General features: G+C 43.6%; 1 protein-coding gene and 1 pseudogene across 8 annotated transcripts in view; both read right to left on the reverse strand.

Moving 5' to 3' along the window:
- Positions 1-19,289, reverse strand: part of LOC136840591 (synergin gamma-like) — a 244,305-nt gene that overhangs the window by 165,512 nt on the left and 59,504 nt on the right. The window lies entirely within an intron of this gene.
- On the reverse strand, positions 12,270-12,370 carry LOC136841344 (U6 spliceosomal RNA; annotated as a pseudogene).

The raw sequence follows: 19,289 nt of genomic DNA on the forward strand, positions 1-19,289 counted from the left end.
GACTTGGGCTAAGAGAAGAGTTGTGCGAATGTCCTCCATACATTGAGCTTCTGAGCAGAAACGTAGTAACCAGTCGTCGAGGTATGAAGAGATCTTTATCCCCATCAAATGAAGCCATTTCGTTAGGGGAGCCAATACCTCGTAAACACTTGAAGAGCTGTCGAGAGACTGAAGCACAGAGCTGAAATTGGAACACCCTGCCCTGAAACACAAACCTGAGGTACTTTCTCGAAGTCGGATGCACTGGAATATGAAAGTACACATCCTGCATGTTGATGGGCGCCATCCAATCTCCCTGGCGAATGGATGCAAGGACAGATTGGTTTGTTTCCATCTTGAATGTTGTCTTTTAGACAAAGACATTTAGAGCACTTATGTCCAAAACAGGTCTCCAGTCCCCTGATGACTTGGGTACTACAAAGAGACAGCTGTAGAATCCCAGAGAATGAATGTCCCCTACTACCTCTGTAGCCTCTTTCTGAACAAGAGACTCGACCTCTAGCAAGAGAGCAGCAAATCTCTCTGAGCCTGGAGAGTAAGCCATCAATTCGACAGGCTTGTGGACTAGGGGAGGTTTGTTCAAAAAGGGGATAGTGTAGACCTCCTTCAGGACAGACACTATCCAGGGTTCCACTCCCTTTTGTTTGCACTGTTCCCAAAAGCAGAGGAGCTGCACTCCTACCTAAGTACGGAGGACTATATCCTCATTTCTTGGTGGAAGACTTGGAGGAAGACTTCTTGATAGAACGCTGTGGGAGAAGGGTATATGCTCTTGTTCTAGTATATGTTCTAGAATGGGAGCTCCGAAAGGGAGTAGGCTGCAGCAGAGACGAAGATCTGGGAGGAAGAGCTGAAGATCCTTGGGGCGTCTCACAGATTGGGAGAGCAGGTCCTGAGTGTTCTTTTTCTGCAGGTCAGAGGCAATGTCTAGTACTGTAGCCTGAGGAAAAAGATGCTTCTTGTCCAAGGGGGAGAAGAGGAGGGCCGAACTCTGAGACGGAGTGACGCCTTTTGAAGTAAAAGAACACCAAAGCTCTCTTTTCTAAGTACACTCATGGCGTAAAGACCAGCTAACTCCTGTGCACTGTCTCGAACGCCCCTGTCAATACAGGAAAGTACTCCTAAGAGGTCCGTACAAGTGTCATGAGGTAAAAAGGAGCAGTCTCTAATCTTGCGTGCTAGCGTGCCAACCTCCCAGTCTAGGAAGCTCACCACTTTGAAAACCTTAAAAATATTCTTGAGAAGCTGAAAACATAATTTTGGCTGAGGAGAAAGCTGATCTCCTAGCCGAGTTGGTAAGGCTGGAGAAGTCTCCCTGAGAGGAGGCAGAGGCTCCCAGGGAAGGCGCTTCTCCTGTTGCATAAAACCTATAACTCGACCTAGACGACTTGGAAGGCAGGAAACAAAAAACTGCTTTACTTTGCCCCCTCTTCTCAGAGAACCACCCTTCTACTTCGTTCGCTGAAGAGGAGAGAACCAATTTCGGTAACCTCGAAGAACCAGCTGAGGGAGCTTCTATAAAGAAAGTCGAAGCAGGAGAGGAGGGAGTAGCTGGTGAAAAGAAGATTGGGAAGGTTGCTAGCAGGAACCTCAATAACGCAGAGTACGCCAACGAAGGAGCATCTTGGTCTGGAACAACCTCTTCTTCAGAAGAAACAGGAGAAAGCGATAAGTCCGCTGTCGTCTGAGCTGTAGGAGGAGCTTTCTGAAGTAAACTTAGAATATAGTCTAGTGTGCTCTGAATCAGGTCAACTGAGGGAGAAACACTGTCCAAGACACCACTACAGTGATGCAGAGGAGGAGTGGGCGCCAACGGGCGCTCAGGGAGCACTGTAGAGACAGGAGCCAATGACGAAACTTGATGGCGAATGAGCACCAGTGGGCGCTCATCTGTTAACGGGAGCTTGGGTGAAAGTTCTGGGTGCTCAACTCCTGATGAAGGGGTTCCCTTATGCAACGAAGAATGTCTAAGCGCCAAGAGGCGCTTTGGTGCCAATTTACGATCATCTGATGTAGCAGAAGAGAATTGCTCCTGGCTATCCCAGTGACTGCATGAGGGGTGCGCTGAATCCTTGCCCCTCTTACAAGGAACAGGCGAAGAAATCTTGAAGTCCACTCACGTCTTATCAGAGGGGCATGACTTGTCCTCATAGTGCCGTGAGCACCTGGGACTAAAATCTTCGGAGCTGGAGAACATACAGTGAACACTCATTTGAAGGCCTTTCCAACGGCCTTTGGTTGCAGCCTGGGATTCATCAACAGACTGAACCGAGGGGGCGACCACTCGGGGGCAGACCCCACCAACCTCCCTTAGGCAACCTCCCTTAGGCTACCAGTTAGACTCCACCCAGGTGCTGGGGAGTATGTCAGGGACCTTGACCTAGGAGAATTGGCAGGCCGAACAGCCACCTCCTCCACTACCACTGCACTTGCACTGGGCGCCATGGGGCGCTCTGACTCACTTTTATCGATTGCACAACTAACTCAAAGCGAGTGTCGATTTTCGACTCCAGACCGACAATGGTGTTGGGATCGGAAACATGAGAGCCGGGTAAAGGAGAGGATTGCACAGGTGGAGGAGATGGAATGGGATCAGAAGAAATTACAGGTGCAATTACATCCAACTTAGCAGATGAATCCTGACTAGCTAAGGCTTTACTAGATTCCCTAGCAATAGCTTTCCTCTTCCTATCTCTACCTAGTTTCTTAAGATGTGAGTCTAAAGTCTTCCACTTCTTTAAATCCCAGTCACTACATTCTTCACGTCGTAAATCCACTGAACAAGTTTGTCCCCTACACTTAACAAAAAGTGTGAGTCATAGGATTCTTTAGTAAGTCTAGTATTACAGCCTTTGCTACAATACCTAATACTAAAACTACTAGTGTCAGGCATCCTGGAAAATTATAAAGCAAGTCCAAAAATCAGGCAAAAAGTTGTAAACCAAAGATCAAAACTCACCTAACACTATCTAAATTGTGCCGAAAGGCTACAAAAATAAATACTTCACCAATCGTAGATAGAACAAACAACCAGCAAAGTATAAATTTCAAAATTCAAGCTGCTGCCAACAACAGTCCTTCAACTACAGCCGACAGAAACAAATTGAAGCTCTTTGCTATGTTGTACCTCTTCTTCCACCCGAAAGTGGGAGGGGCAAGTCGCCATAACCAAAACAAACTAGCGTGACCCGCAATTTCAAAATTTTAAGCTGCCAGTTAAAAGAAACTAATAGCTATGTAATTACTGGGTAACTTACTTATATAAAAACATTAAGTATATAATGAATTTGAAAATAGAAAAAACTGCTAGCACCAAAAACCAATGCTTGTCATTACCTATCAGCTAAGAGGGCTACTGGGATAATGCCTCTGGTAGGTGATCATCTTAACTCATTGTTGCCTGGTGGTATAGTCATGGGTTGCCTCCTACTTAGTTGGAACTTTGCAGCGAAGGAAGTACTCCTATGGCTAGCAAAGCATGATAGGTGCTCGCCCTTGCCCTGGGCATAGCACCAAAATAAAAATGGTATTTTCATTATAAAATAAGTTTTTAAATATACTTACCTGGTAGTTACATATATATAGCTTTATCCCGCCGATTAAAAATAGCACGGCAGAAATTCAAAATTAGCGGCAATACTTTTACCGATAGATGGTCAGGTGGCCATACCTGGCGCCCTCTACCAGGTAACTAGAACCATTCCCAATTGTCCTCAGAAATTCCATGCCCCTGTTCTCAGAGGAGGAGGGAGGGACCTTTTATATATGTAACTACCAGGTAAGTATATTTAAAAACTTATTTTATAATGAAAATACCATTTTTAAATATCTAACTTCCTGGTAGTTACATATATATAGCTGATTGACACCATTGGTGGTGGGTTAGAGAACCAAAACACGTTGGGAATTCGTATAATTACTAAACACTAAAAATTAGCTGTAAACATACTCTGGTTCTTACCTGATAAGGAAGCTGGCTTCATAATTATCCTGCCTCATTCGCCTGCATTCCTTGAGAGACCCAGCGACCCATCCAGGGGGCTGTAGAAAGTCTCTATGGGGCTGTCACACGGTCCTCGACCTTAACATGACTAGACCACCACCCTTGCTATCCTGGCATAGCCATGGACAAAGAGCTGACCACCTGACCCACTAAAATCACTAAATAACACACTCCATAAAACCTAACTTAGACTTGCAACCCCAGACTGTGGAAGGTTGCAACAACCTTCTGAACAACCTGTGAGTTCAAATCAAGAAAAAGGCAAGGTATAATACAAAAAAAAAAAAGGTTATAGGGTAGAGGCAGTAGTACCCCTCTCCAACTACGGCGCGCGGAGGCAACGTGCGGACCCAGGGAACAGCAATCCTCATATTGGGTCTGTACTTCTTTCAGGTAACAATCTGCGAAGATAGATTTGCTTAGCCAAAAAGTCGCTTCAAAATCGATTTCATAGACCTGTTGTGTCTATAAGCCATCGAAGTTGCCACCGCTCTTACCTCGTGCGCTTTGACTTTGAGGATTGGAAAGCTTTTCTCGTCACATTCTTGGTGAGCTTCCCTTATTAAGTCCTTGATAAAGAACGCCAGTGCATTCTTTGATAAGGGTAATGAAGGTTTCTTCACTGAGCACCAGAGGTGATCTGTCTGACCTCTCATGTTTCTGGTCCTTTGTAGATAAAATTTTAGGGCCCTAACTGGACAAAGGCCTCTCTCTTTTCCTGTCCTACTAAATGAGACAGCCCTGGTATGGAAAAGATCTGGGCCATGGTTGAGAAGGGTTTTCGTTTTTAGCGAGAAAACCAAGTTGAAGTGAGCATACTGCATTTTCCCCATTGAAGCCTACTTTCTTGCTAAAGGCTTGTAGTTCTCCTACCCTCTTGGCTGTAGCCAAAGCGACCAGGAAAAGGGTCTTCTTAGTGAGATCCTTCCATGAAGCCTTGTCGAGAGGTTCAAACCTATTCGAGGTTAAAATTTTAAGACTACGTCCAAGTTCCAAGAGGGGGTCGGGTTGTCCTTCCTCTTAACTGTCTCAAAGGACCTTATGAGATCCGTGAGGTCCTTGTCTCCGACACGTCAATATTTCTGTGACGGAAGACGGAAGCAAGCATGCTGCGGTATCCCTTGATGGTAGATACTGCTAGGTTTCCTTCAGGTTTTCAAATGCAGAAGAAAATCTGCCAGTTGAGTTAGAGAGGTACTGGAAGAGGAAATGTTGTTTTTCCTGCACCATTCCCTGAAAACGTCCCACTTTGATTGGTACACCTTGAGTGTGGGCGTTCTCCTCGCTCGCGATGGCTCTTGCAGCTTCCCTTGAAAAACCCTTCGCTCTTGCCAGTTTTTCGATAGTCGAAAGGCAGTTAGGTTGAGCGAGGAGATTTTGATGGTATCTCTCTATATGTGGCTGTCTGAGTAGATCGTTCCGACAAGGTAACGATCTGGGGGTGTCTACTAGCCACTCCATCACCTCCGTGATCCATGGTCTCATGGGCCAAAATGGAGCTATCAGGGTCATGCGGGCGTCGTTCGACTCTCTGAACTTCTTCATGACTCTGTCTAGGATCTTGAATGGAGAAAAGCGTGCATGTCTAGTCCCTCCCAATTCATGAGGAAGGCGTCCACCGCCACTGCTTCCTGGTCTGGGACTGGAGAGCAGTAGACTGGTAACCTCTTCGTTCTCTGTGTCGCAAAGAGGTCTATTGGACGGTTCTCCCCACAGATTCCAAAGCCTGTTGCACACATCGTGATGTAAGGTCCATTCTGTCGTGAGAACCTGTCTTCCTCTGCTGAGAAGATCCGCTCTGGCGTTCTTCTCTCCCCTCTATGAAGCGGGTGATCAGAGTTAAGTTGTTCGTTTCTGCCCACAGCAGGAGATCTTTGGCTGCCTCGTAAAGGGAAAGCGAGCAGAGTGCCACCTGTTTCCTGATGTAGGCCAACGCTGTGGTGTTGTCTCGTTGACCTGTACAATCTTGTTCTGGACCTTCTCCTGAAAGTGGACTAGTGCAAGATGAATGGCCCCAGTTCCTTGACATTTATATGCCATTTCTTCTGATGGTTTCCCATAGACCTGAGATCTCGCCCTTCCCCAGCGTTGCACCCATCCCATGTCCGATGCGTCTGAATACAACACTAGGTCGGGTTCTTTTGTTGAAGTTCGAGGCCTACTTGAAGTTTTTTGGGGTCGTTCCACCAACTCAAATGTTTTTGATTCCCAGAGGGATCGGAATCCACGTCTCCAGATCTTGGCCTCTTTTCCAATAGCTTGACAGATGGAACTGAAGTGGGCGTAGATGTAGTCTTCCCAGGGGAGGCAATTGTTCGATCGAGGAGAGGGTCCCCAGCAGACTCATCCACTCCCTCGCCGAACAGGTCCATCTCCTAGAAAGAGCTTCACCTTTTCTAAGCAATCTAGAATGCGTTTCCGGGCTGGAAAAGCCGAAAAACCACTGACTGAATCCTCATCCCCAGGTAGATGATGTCCTGTGAAGGCGTTAGCTGCGATTTGGCTAGATTTACTACCAGACCTAATTGTTGCGTCAAATTCATTGTAACTTGCAGATCCTCCAGACACTTTGCTTGCGATCTGGCTCTGATTATTAATCGTCCAGGTACATCGAAATCCGTATCCCTTTTAGATGTAACCAGTGAGCTACGTTCGATGCCACTCGAGAAAAAGCGTAAGGAGCCGTGCTTAGTCCAAAACAAAGTGCTCTGAACTGATAGGTTGTCCCGAGATGCACAAACCTCACATATTTTCTGTAGTTCGGGTGAATTAGTGCGTGAAAATACGCGTCCTGTAGGTCTATTGAAACCATCCAGTCTTCCTGTTTGGTGCCTGCTAGGACTGACGCAGATGTCTCCATGGCAAACTTGACTTTGCTTACGTACTTGTTCAGTGGACTTACGTCCAGAACTGGTCTCAACCCCGAGCTCTTGGGTACCAGAAAAGTCTGTTGTAAAAACCCTCTGACGAGAGGTCCTTTACCTCTTCTATTGCTGCTTTTGATAGCATCTGGGTCACCTGTTCTTGAAGAGCTGCTGCTTTGCTCCCGAGTAAGTAGCTGTCAACTCCAACGGTTCTTGTGAAAGAGGGGCTTCCTTAGGAAGGGAATCTTGTATCCTTCCTTCAAAACTTCGACTGTCCATACGTCCGCTCCCTTTGGCTCCACTCTTGCCAAAAGTGGGATAACCTGGCTCCCACTTGTGTCTGGAGGTTGTAGTGATCATTTCTTGGATTTGGGTTGCTGCTTGGGGTTCTTCTGAAGTTGTCCTCCAGCAGCCATTCTCTGACTTCCTCTCGAAAGGGCTCTCCCACGAAAGGGCTGACGCATAGGAGGAGCTTCCTTGTCCTTCCTGGCTAAAAAGTTTGCGGAAGAACTTTCCTAGCAGTCCTTGTGATCAGATCTTGCGTTGATTGTTGCGCAAGGGCTGCTGATAAGTCCTTAACCAGCTCTGAAGGGAAGAGCTGTTTAGATAAGGAGCATACAACAGTTCAGATTTCTGAGCTAAAGTCACTCCAGGCGACACGAACGAACACAACATAGCTCGTTTCTTGATAACACCTGCTGTGAAAAGGGCAGAAAGTTCGACCGACCCCGTCCCTCACAGCTTTATCGAGACAGGCAATAAGGTGCATTTGCGTGTCATTCTTCTGATCTGACACCTCTGCAAGAGCTGCAAGAGTCCAGTCCATCAAGCTGAAGACTTCAATAGTTCTGAAGACGCCTTTCAGCAAATGATCCAACTCCGAAGTGGACCACAGAACCTTGGCTTTAGTCATGGCTGTTCTCCGTGAAGAGTCAACGAGTCTGGAGAAGTCCCCTTGGGAGGGAGGCAGGAACTCCCAAACCGAGAGCTTCCCCAGTCTCATGTACCACACGCTGGATCTAGAAGCCAATCTTGTCGGGGAAAGGAAAAAGTTGTCTTTCCTTGTTCCTTCTTCTTCAAAATCCAATCATTCAGTGTCGAAAAGGCTCTCTTCACTGATTTGGCCAACACTGTCTTTTTGAATGAGGAAGACTTCTGGGGTCTACCCATCAAATATTGGGAGGGAGGACTCCAGTGCGGCCTGATGAAAATCGTTAGGAAATAAGTCCGCCAAAAGAGTAAGAAGTCTTTTCAGATCAGCGGCATGAAGAGTTTCTTGAGTTTCCTCTTCGAGATTTCTTCCAAGGGATCCGCTATTTCGATGTCGAGCGAGAGGGGAAACGTGTGAATCGTGCTGCTTTGCGTGCGTCACGCATGCGTCCAACTTGCTGCGAGGGAGCCGCGATCCTTGTTCCCTCCCGTCACTCGTGTGGCTTGTTGCGGGAAGCGTCTATGAGCGCTGCAACTTGCGCGAAGTTTGCGTCTTGCTGGTTGTTAGCGTCTTGTTGTTCTGATTCTTGCCTTACCCTCTTCTTGGGTCTGTTGACGTCCTTAGATTCCTTCTTGTGTGTTTCTTCTCTTAGTCCTTGCGACTTGTAAGAGTCAAAAAGAGGCGCAAGGACTGCTGGACTTCCGACAAGAACTTTACTTGAGGTGCCGCTTGCTGCTGGGAAACAACTGGAGATGGCACTGCACTAGCTTCCACAACCGGAGACTCTAGCTGGGATCTTTTGATGAAGAGGTGGTGGCGCGGCTTGCGACACGTCCCATTCTGGGGAGGGGGAAGCGTGAACTGAAGTCATGTATCGTCTTCTTCCTCCGACGAGCTATCGTCTTACGCCTCTGTTTAGGCGCAGAAACGCCCGTCTTCTTCCGACAGGAATCTCTCTGGAGAGCTCCATTTGCTGCAAGAGGGTTGTTGGAGCGGGAAGGGGACCTGCGTCTCTTGATAGGTCTAGACTCTTGTGACTGGCGCCAACCACGTCTGGGTCTTGCGTCATCCGAGGAAGACGAACACGTCCTCATCTCGCCTTTCCTGCGGCGAGGGGGGCGTCCTGGGATCGTCAACAGGATCGCTCGAGGGGCGTCCGCTCGTTGTTCAACGTCTCTCACCTCCCTTAGCCTGTCGGCGTTCCTTCTCCCAGGGGTTGGGGAGCATGGAAGAGGTCTAGGGCTAGGGCGTGACAGACACGAACGGACGCACCCTCCACTGCACTAACACTGTCACCGAACTTTTGTTGCAAACTATGCACTGCCCCCACATCACTTCCTATCCGAAGAAAGGGATTGTACAGAAACTCCTATGGCCGAAATAGCAGCCATTATATCCTTTAAAGACGGATTACTTACTCCCAACTCCGCAGGGAGGATCGGGTACTAAAGCCTTAGGGTTAGGATCAGGAATATTAGTATCAGACAAGTTAGAAAGGACTTGACTATCAGAAGACCTAGCTGAAAGGACACTGGAAGATCTAGCTCTCCTAATTCTGTCCTTTTCCAATCGCCTCACATAGCGATCATACTCTCTCCACTCTTTCTCGGACAAACTTTCACACTCCTTGCATCTATCATCAAGTGCACACATGATCTCTGCATTTCTTACAAACTGTGTGGGGATCAAGAGCAGCCTTGGAAAGCCGGTTCTTGCATCCCCTAACACACATTCTAACAACAGGGTCAGCCATCTTGAAAAGCAAGTACAAAGAACAATTGTAACAGTCAGAAAATGAACAGATAGGCTAACAATGAGAAACGAAAAATCCAGGGAAGATCCAAAATCAGCGAAAGCCATCAACAAAAACCAAACAAGTAATGGGTACTTCACCAATTGTAGTAAAGCAAACCAAAGTAGAGCGAATTTCCAACGTGTTGATAGAACGACGGCAGGAATTTCTGAGGACAATTGGGAATGGTTCTGAGTTACCTGGTAGAGGCGCTCAGGTATGGCCACCTGACCATCTATCGGCGATTGCCGCTGAATTTTGAATTTCTGCCGTCTTGCGACGAATCGGCGGGATAAAGCTATATATATGTAACTACCAGGAAGTTAGATATTTAAAAATAACCAGACAACATTGTGACCCATACTGAGATAAAACCACAACCCATCCAATGAGAGTGGTGGGTACTTCAGGTACAGTGTACCCCATGGCTCAGCAAAAAAATCGACACCTTATTACAAGGTGAAGAGACAGTAGGAAAAAATAATCCTATGCTTCCTTCCATGATACCATGCCAGTCACTAGAAATTGTCTCAAGGCACTGAAAGATTCAACACTGTTTAACTTTATTAAAAATAGTGAGAAACGAAGAATGATTACATTCCCAGTACGTAGTTTGAAGGCAGAATGGATGTACGGGGCATAAAATGTATGCAAGCTAAAGAGGTAGAGGCTAGTGTGACATCCTTAACTTTACTTAAAAGAAGGCAAACTGCTCTCTTAATTCTGAGTGTGTCCCAAATTAGAAGTCCATGAGGGCAATACGTTCTAGTCGAATAAAACAGATCTTGCTACACCACCATATGTACAGGATGGTCCTCTGAAAAACTCCGAAAGGACAGAGACCTCCCTATTCTCCCACAGAGCTGGAGAGGGCTTGAACACTCGGAGAATGATCTGGTGTCAGGCTGTAGCTGGTGCCAGAAGTGCTGAGCGCCAGCTGAGCTAAGAGCTCGGGAATGGCGGGCACTCGTGGGAGCTAGCGGGCCCCCACGGTAGCTAGTGGGTGCTCGTGGGAGCTAGTGGGCACCAGTGGGAGCTAGTGGGCACCCGTGGGAGCTAGCGGGCGCTCGAAGCAAGAGCTCGCACCAGACTCGTTATGGCTAATAATCCCAGGATGATTAGGAAAAAAGCATCTCCCTGTGAAAATACCTTCTGTAAACGATGACTTGGATCTCACTTGTGCATCCTTGTCAAAGTCAGAGGTCACTTGGAAAGGAGTCTTCCGTGTAAGGTTGCCGAGAAGACGAACGTAGCGGATCAAACAAGGGACTCATCAGCCATTCAGAAAACATCCAGGCTCCAGCAAATTAGATTCCTTCCTCGCTTGGATGTGTCAAAGGCAAGATAAGGTCATCAAAAGCTAGACCAGTGTTTAAGCACTTAGTTAAGCATAGATCAATATCTTTTACTGATGGAGCATGAAAGATGTAGATCTCCCCAGGTACAGAAGAGGCATTTGCAATTGGGCCACAGATGTCTCCAAGAAGAGGGGTAGAGACTGCAATCCCAGCTCCAAATAAGGCCCACTTAGTCTAGCAGACGGGGCTAGAAGAATGACATCTGCAACCACACTAGTTTAAGCAATAAGTCTAGCAGAAAAACCTTGTACTGGTGCTTTCTGAAGCTTCAACGGTTCCTTGAGGTGGCAAATAGGATCATACATGGCCTGCCCCATGGACTACCACAGTTCCCGCCAGACCAGGGGACATAAGGAAGTACCTACTCTCAGTTCGTCCACAAGAACTTTAGACAACTTGAATGAAATCGAATCCAATCTGTTTACAGTAGAGGTTCTCTCGACTGGAGAGAAAATGAGAGAGAAAACAAGCTTTTCGTCTCTACTTATACGCTAGAATGAAATCTTGTCTAGAGAGAACTACTGCAGTCCAGGTGTAAATTAAGGTCAAGAAGCACTGAAGCTCCCAAGAGATCCATCAACTGGGGAGCACGACCCAGAAAATTTCCGGTTCACCCGTGGGCTCCTCGACCAAGATCCGAGGTGTAAAGTAGAAGACTAGATCTGGGCTTAGAGGAAGAAGGGTTCCCTTCTTCAGCTAAGTATGTACAGCCACCATTGTAGGTCCAACTTTAATCCAGGGTTATGGTGAAAAGGTGACAGTGTCCGGCTGTGTTACCTTGTCCCAGTTGTAACCAAAGTACTTCGGTCAAGACAGTTGTTCTAAGTCAAGACTGATGTGATCCAGAAAAAAAAAGTCAAACGGCGAGGAGAGAGGACTCATGAGAAGACCTAAATTGCCACAGAGAGGTCGAGGCACAGGTCCCTGAACTAAGAAAACCTTGTCTCGGAAGACAGTGTAGACAACTGAGCAATCTTGCAAAGCATCGTGCAGAGTCGTGGACATTGCGAACCGACTGCCAACTCTGCAGAGCCTTGATAGCTGTGCGGACACTTGGAAAACCCGTAGGCTCGACTACACCTCGTACAGACCGTAAAATTCTGTGGTATGAGATAGTTCTCCACAGGCCAGCCACAATCCTTAAACTGAGAAAAAACAAACCTCATGAGCAGACGCTGAGTGTTGAGCAGAGAGTAGGAGCCTGGCAAAGGGGACTGGCGCTGACTACTTCGAAGCTGGAGTCAGGCGTTCCATCAGGAACTAGTACTGTACCCAAGAAAGAACAACAGTGTTTCCAATGAAAAAACCTAGGCGCCAATCGAAAATTGTGGAAGGCTTCACAAATTGTGTACTAAACTTTGTGCAAGGGCCATGCTCACTTCTCTGCATTGTTCCAATTAGAATATGTACTGCCGAAGCAAGAACTTCGGACACTGGGCGCCGGGAGGGGGTCATTGGGCACTCCATGGAACACTGGACAAACACTTGGTGCCAAAAAGAGGCATCAGCCTAGCAGGCTGAAGACGACCGCTTTGAGTGACGCTCACACTACACATTGAAACACTGCGCTTTCATCAAGACAGCTTTCCAGTGGCTGTCTGACGATAATGTACTTGGATTACAAGCTCACCTGAGGGGCAACTACCCAGGGGCAAAACCCCTTGGACTCACTTGGACTACCAGTATGTCTCCTCCCGGGAGAAGGGGAGTATGACAGGGACATTAGGTCTAGGATATCTGACGGGCCGGATAGCCTACAACATTGCCATGAAGAAGCCTTTTCAGTGGCTGTCTGTCGATACCTGGGAATATAGAACAGGTTCGACCGAGGGGCAACTACCCGGGGGCAAACCCCCTCGGACTCCCTTGGACCGCCAGCATGTCTTCTCCCAGGAGATGGGGAGTATGACAGGGACTTTAGGTCTAGGGTATCCACAGGACCGGATAGCCTCCTCTACACCACCTCCATGAAGATGCCTTTTCAGTGGCTGTCTGTCGATACCTGGGAATATGCAACAGGTTTGAACAAGGGAGCAATTACCTGGGGTAAATCCCACCAGCCTCCCTTGGCCATTTAGTATGACTTCTCCCAGGTGAAGGGGAGTTTAACAGTGACTTAGGTCTAGGAGAACCGGCGGGCTGGATAATTACTTCCTCCACTGCACAACATTCCGTTTGCAAGGTTAATTTTCTGTTAACCCAGACACAAGATTGGCGATGGTATGGAAAGGAAGCTAAGGAGCCAAGTGCAGAAGCAAGTGGATAAACACACAGGGGTAGTAGGAGAGAAAAAGGGTGTCAGCTTTGTACATGCCTGGCTGTCTGCTACAGTTGCTGCCCATGGGCGCACTTAGGTGTTCGGGCTCTTATGGGTGCTTTGGGGCACCTTGGCTGCAGAGCACAAGTTGGCACAACATGGTAGGAGTCATCCGTGGGTGCTCGGGTGCTTTTGGGTGCCTTTGACTGCTCAGAGCATGAGTTGACAACCAGATGGTGCTCGTAGCAAGAGCTGCAGTCAGGCTGAAGTGGGCACCCATGGCTGCTTCTGGGTACTGGAAGTGTGGAACGTTCACAACCTTAACATCAACTTAGATGTGTGTCATCCTTGCACAGGAGACAAGTGAAGCTTCTCAGAAAACGTTCCAACTCAGTAAATGTACTGCTGAAGCGAGTATGTACTCTACACAATATACTGACGAAGCAAATACTGGGACAGATTCTCGGCCGACAATAAAATATCACTTGTTACTTGTTGATACTTATCTAGGGCCCACACCACTTCCAAAGTACTTGAAGGCCCTCCATTATCAAATTAGTTTATTCATCAGATGTATTGTCCTGAGCATGCGTCATCACACTGCATATCCCACATGCACTGTTTAACCCTTAAATGCCGACTGGACGTATTTTATGTCGACAAAAATTGTCTGTCGGGTGCCAAGTGGACATAAAATATGTCGACTACAAAAAGTTTTTTTAAATATTCGCAGAAAAATACTTATAGGCCTAGTTTGCGAAAGATTTTAAATCACGCTCCTTGAGGGATGCTGGGAGTTCACAGATCATGCTGTTGTTTTGTTTACAAGCGTGACCCAGCTGCGCATGCGCAAATTTCTTTCTTCTCGCACTACAAAGCATCAGCGACGCATCGTCGGAGAGTGATTTCTTGACGCAATCGTGTTTTGCAGAACTTGTGCAAGTGTTAGCGTATTTCTGACGCAATAGGACGTTTGCAGAGATGTCACAATATCGTCAGGACCGTGAAAAGCGCGTATTGCCTGTCGGTAGTGAGCATGTGAGTTTTAGATTTGGATGCTGGAGAGTGACCAAGCACCCAAGGTGACCCAGCTTTTCAACGCCGTGTTGTGCGCCACGTGTGGCGAAAGGGACCAGGACCACATCCTGTGCCTTTACGACCCCTAGGAAGCATCGGGGTGTCTGAGGGCATTCGTAAGCATTTGGGAGGCCTCCAACAAAAGGACATTGCTGAGTACTTGTTGGAGCTCAATCGAGAGCACGTGGAAAGTCCTCATTTTGATGGCAGTTGGTCATCTAGTGACGAGGACATCACGCTCGATGTCAGTGATGATGAGTATTTGCCCCCAATGTCCGTACGAGAGCCAGAGCATGGAAGTGAACCGGAGTTCAGTGGTTTCAGTGCTTATGAGGGAGAGTCTGAGGAAGAGGCACCGATTGTGGCTGGTGGGGACGAGACAGAAAGTGATGGTGAAGGTGAGGGAGATGGGCCAGTGGGGAGGGTGGGAGTGCGAAGTCATGCCCACGCACGGGCCTGTAGAAGGTCGCAACGTCGCGGCAGCTTAGGTGAAGGCCTTTCGTCCGAAAGTGATGAGGGGTGGTTGGAGGACCCCACCCCACCTAACATGCACCCATTCATGGCAGCACCTGGACTGACCGTCCCTGTGCCTCTCACTGCACAGGGGTTCATTCAGCTCTTCCTTACGCGGGAATTGCTGGAATACCTCATTGCAGAGATGGCGGGTTATGTTCGGTACTGCTGTGAGGAACTGCAGACGACGTTGTCGTATCGCTGGCGGGGCTGCAACCTCACATACATGGCGCATTTTTTGGGGCTCCACATTTTCTTTGGAATGATGCCTGCTGCAGACGTCAGGCAATATTGGAGGCGGAATTTTTTTTTAAGTACGCCCAATGTGCCCGGCATTATGCCCCATGTTAGTTTCCTGGTGTTGGACAGGTATTTCAACGCCTTCAACCGAAGGGCTGTACCCTGGAATAACCCAGATCGCCTCATCTTAGTCCGCCCAGTGTTGGACTACATTCGTGAACGGTGCCAGTTTCTAGTGGTTCCTTCCAAGAACCTTTCTTTGGATGAGGGGATGATGTCATACAAAGGGCGTCTAAGCATACAAGTGTACAACCCCAAGAAGCCAAAGAAATATGGTGTGAAGTTATTTTTTATTACGGAATCCAACACTGGATACGTCGTGGACTTCTCTGTGTATTCCGGGGTCTTCTCCACACTGCGTGGCACTGTCTTCGGTCTTGTGGATACCACCTGTTTATGGATAATTGTTATAACTCGGTAGCCCTGGCCCAGGAACTGTATGAAGCAGGTGTGCACGTCAGTGGTACCCTTCGGTTGGTGCGTGGGGCCCCGAATGTCCTCTAGAGGTTCGCTAGCCAGCCGCAACATCTAACAAGAGGAGAGACAGAGTGGCGGCAGAAGGGAGATGTCTTCGTCATCTGTTGGAAGGGGGTCCGACTCGTGCCCATGATTACAACCAGTCATGAGCCCATCCAAGAAGAGGTTGTTCAGCGGAAGACGACACGTCAGCAGGGCCGAGTTACATATGAGTAGTTTCGTGTCCAACGGCCTACCGTCATTGGGCGCTACAATAGGCACATGGGAGGAGCTGATCTCTTTGATCAACTCATCCAGTATTATCCCTTCGCCAGGAGAACCAGGAGGTGGACACAGAAGCTCCTCAAATACCTCCTTCAGTTGGCCCTCCAGAATGCCTACATCCTCTACTGTGGGTACAATTCCGACACCAGGAGGTTGTCCCACATCCAGTTTCTCGAGGTGGCTGGGAATGCCCTCATAAACTTTAATCCTGAGGAGTGGCCTTCCAACACCACCCCCCCGCCCCGAGCTCCAGATCTGCCCCGAGAGGATAGGGCAGATGTCGCTAGGAGGGCCAACCTCGGTCATCCTGCTCCTGCCGACGACGGCCCTGCTGCTGCCGCCCTTGATGATGCCGCCCCTGCTGCCGCCGCCCTTGATGATGCCGCCCCTGCTGATGCCACCGCCCTTGATGACCTGTTCTAAAACTAACTCCTTGATGAGAGGAGATTCGGACTTTTAGCAGCCTCCTGGTACAACCGATGTAAGTGCCGAGATCACATCTAGGACAATTATATTGATAAATCACACCGTTAGTAAACAAGGGGCTAATCTTGTCCTTGACATGGAAAAGAGATGCAATGGTTCGTGGGTTCATTGGGATTAACTTGAGATTGAGAGCGGGTAACTGTCCGCTGAATAGCCTGATGCATTTTTTCCGAAATCTATTGTCATGTAAAAAAGGGAATCTTGCATACAAACATAATTTGCGGGCACTATGGACTAAAGGTTAAGTTTCAAATTAAGCAATTTGTTGAGAGCTCTATGGAAAATCACCAAGCTGTTCATTGCTTAACTACCTGCTGTAACTTCTTTATTTGTACTTCCCCCTTTCTCCCCTCCTTGCATTGCTTGTCTGTGTCAGTTTGCTTTACACTACCGGTGTAGGTAGGTGTCTTTTCTACTGTTCTGTTCCTTTTTAAAATACTTTTTAAATATTTTTTTAATATCTTGTGAGTGTTTTAAGGTTGTCCTTTTTTTTTTTAAATTGTCATTTAACATGGTGTTAAGTATATAATGTGTATACTTTTTAGTGTTAATACACAGTACTGTTTAAGTTCATCGCTTTTTCAGCCTAGAAGATGTATCAAAGAGATATGAAAACTGTCAGCGTAACAATAAATGGATAAAGAAGAAAGAAACGCCTTTCTGTTACTCCAATTTGCCTGTTGTTTGGGTGTCTGCTCTGTCTTCATATATATATATATATATATATATATATATATATATATATATATATATATATATATATATATATATATATATATATATATATATATATATATATATATATATATATATATATATATATATATATATATATATATATATATATATATATATATATATATATATATATATATATATATATATATATATATATATATATATATATATATATATATATATATATATATATATATATATATATATATATATATATATATATATATATATATATATATATATATATATATATATATATATATATATATATATATAGTATATATATATATATATATATATATATATATATATATATATATATATATGAGTATATATATATATATATATATATATATATATATATATATATATATATATATATATATGAGTAGTATATATATATATATATATATATATATATATATATATATATATATATATATATATATATATATATATATATATATATATATATATATGAGTATATATATATATATATATATATATATATATATATATATATATATATATGACAAAAGTATATATATATATATATATATATATATATATATATATATATATATATATATATATATATATATATATGAGTATATATATATATATATATATATATATATATATATATATATGAGTATATATATATATGAGTATATATATATATATATATATATATATATATATATGAGTGAATATATATATATAATATATATATATATATATATATGAGTATATATATATATATATATATATATATATATATATATATATATATATATATATATATATATATATATATATATATATATATATATATATATATATATGAGTATATATATATATATATATATATATATATATATATATATATATATATATATAGTATATATATATATATATATATATATATATATATATATATATATATATATATATATATATATATATATATATATATATATATATATATATATATATATATATATATATATATATGAGTATATATATATATATATATATATATATATATATATATATATATATATATGAGTATATATATATATATATATATATATATATATCTATATATATATATATATATATATATATATATATATATATATATATATATGAGTATGTATATATATATATATATATATATATATATATATATATATATATATATATATATATGAGTATATATATATATATATATATATATATATATATATATATATAATATATTACATATATATATATATATATATATATATATAATATATTACATATATATATATATATATATATATATATATATATATATATATATATATATATATATATATATATTTGGGTATTTTTGGTAAGCAAAAAATCTAACATTCTAGTGATATTCAATCATTTACCTTCATTTTGCAACAAACGGGAAGTCTCTAGCACAATATTTCGATTTATGGTGAATTTTTGAAAAAACTTTTTCCTTCCCTCCGCACACGCTAACTCTGCTGAAAATCTCAGAATTTCTTTAGTCACCTTGTCGTAATTTTTTGCACCGTTTTCTATTAGGTGTTACATAAAGTGTTATAAATGAAAATGTGCGCAATTTCATGTAGAATACAACAAAAAATAACTCATGGTTGTAGCGTTTATCAGTTTTGAAATATTTTCATATAAATCACGATAAGTGCCAAAATTTAAACCTACGGTCAACTTTGACTCGACCGAAATGGTCGAATAATGCAATTGTAAGCTAAAACTCTTACATTCTAGTAACATTCAATCATTTTGCAACAAATGGGAAGTCTCTAGCACAATATTTCGATTTATGGTGAATTTTTGAAAAAAACTTTTTCCTTACCTCCACGCATGCTAACTGCTGAAAATCTCAGAATTTCTTTAGTCACCTTGTCGTAATTTTCGCACCATTTTCTATTAGGCGTTACATAAAGTGTTATACATGAAAATGTGTGCAATTTCATGTAGAATACAACAAAAAATAACTCTTGGTTGTAGCTTTTATCAGTTTTGAAATATTTTCATATAAATCACGATAAGTGCCAAAATTTAAACCTACAGTCAAATTTGACTTGACTGAAATGATCGAAAAATGCAATTGTAAGCTAAAACTCTTACATTCTAGTAATATTCAATCATTTACCTTCATTTTGCAACAAACAGGAAGTCTCTAGCACAATATTTCGATTTATGGTG

The sequence above is a fragment of the Macrobrachium rosenbergii genome, chromosome 8 (assembly GCF_040412425.1).
Source record: "Macrobrachium rosenbergii isolate ZJJX-2024 chromosome 8, ASM4041242v1, whole genome shotgun sequence".
Classification (NCBI taxonomy): Eukaryota; Metazoa; Arthropoda; class Malacostraca; order Decapoda; family Palaemonidae; genus Macrobrachium; species Macrobrachium rosenbergii.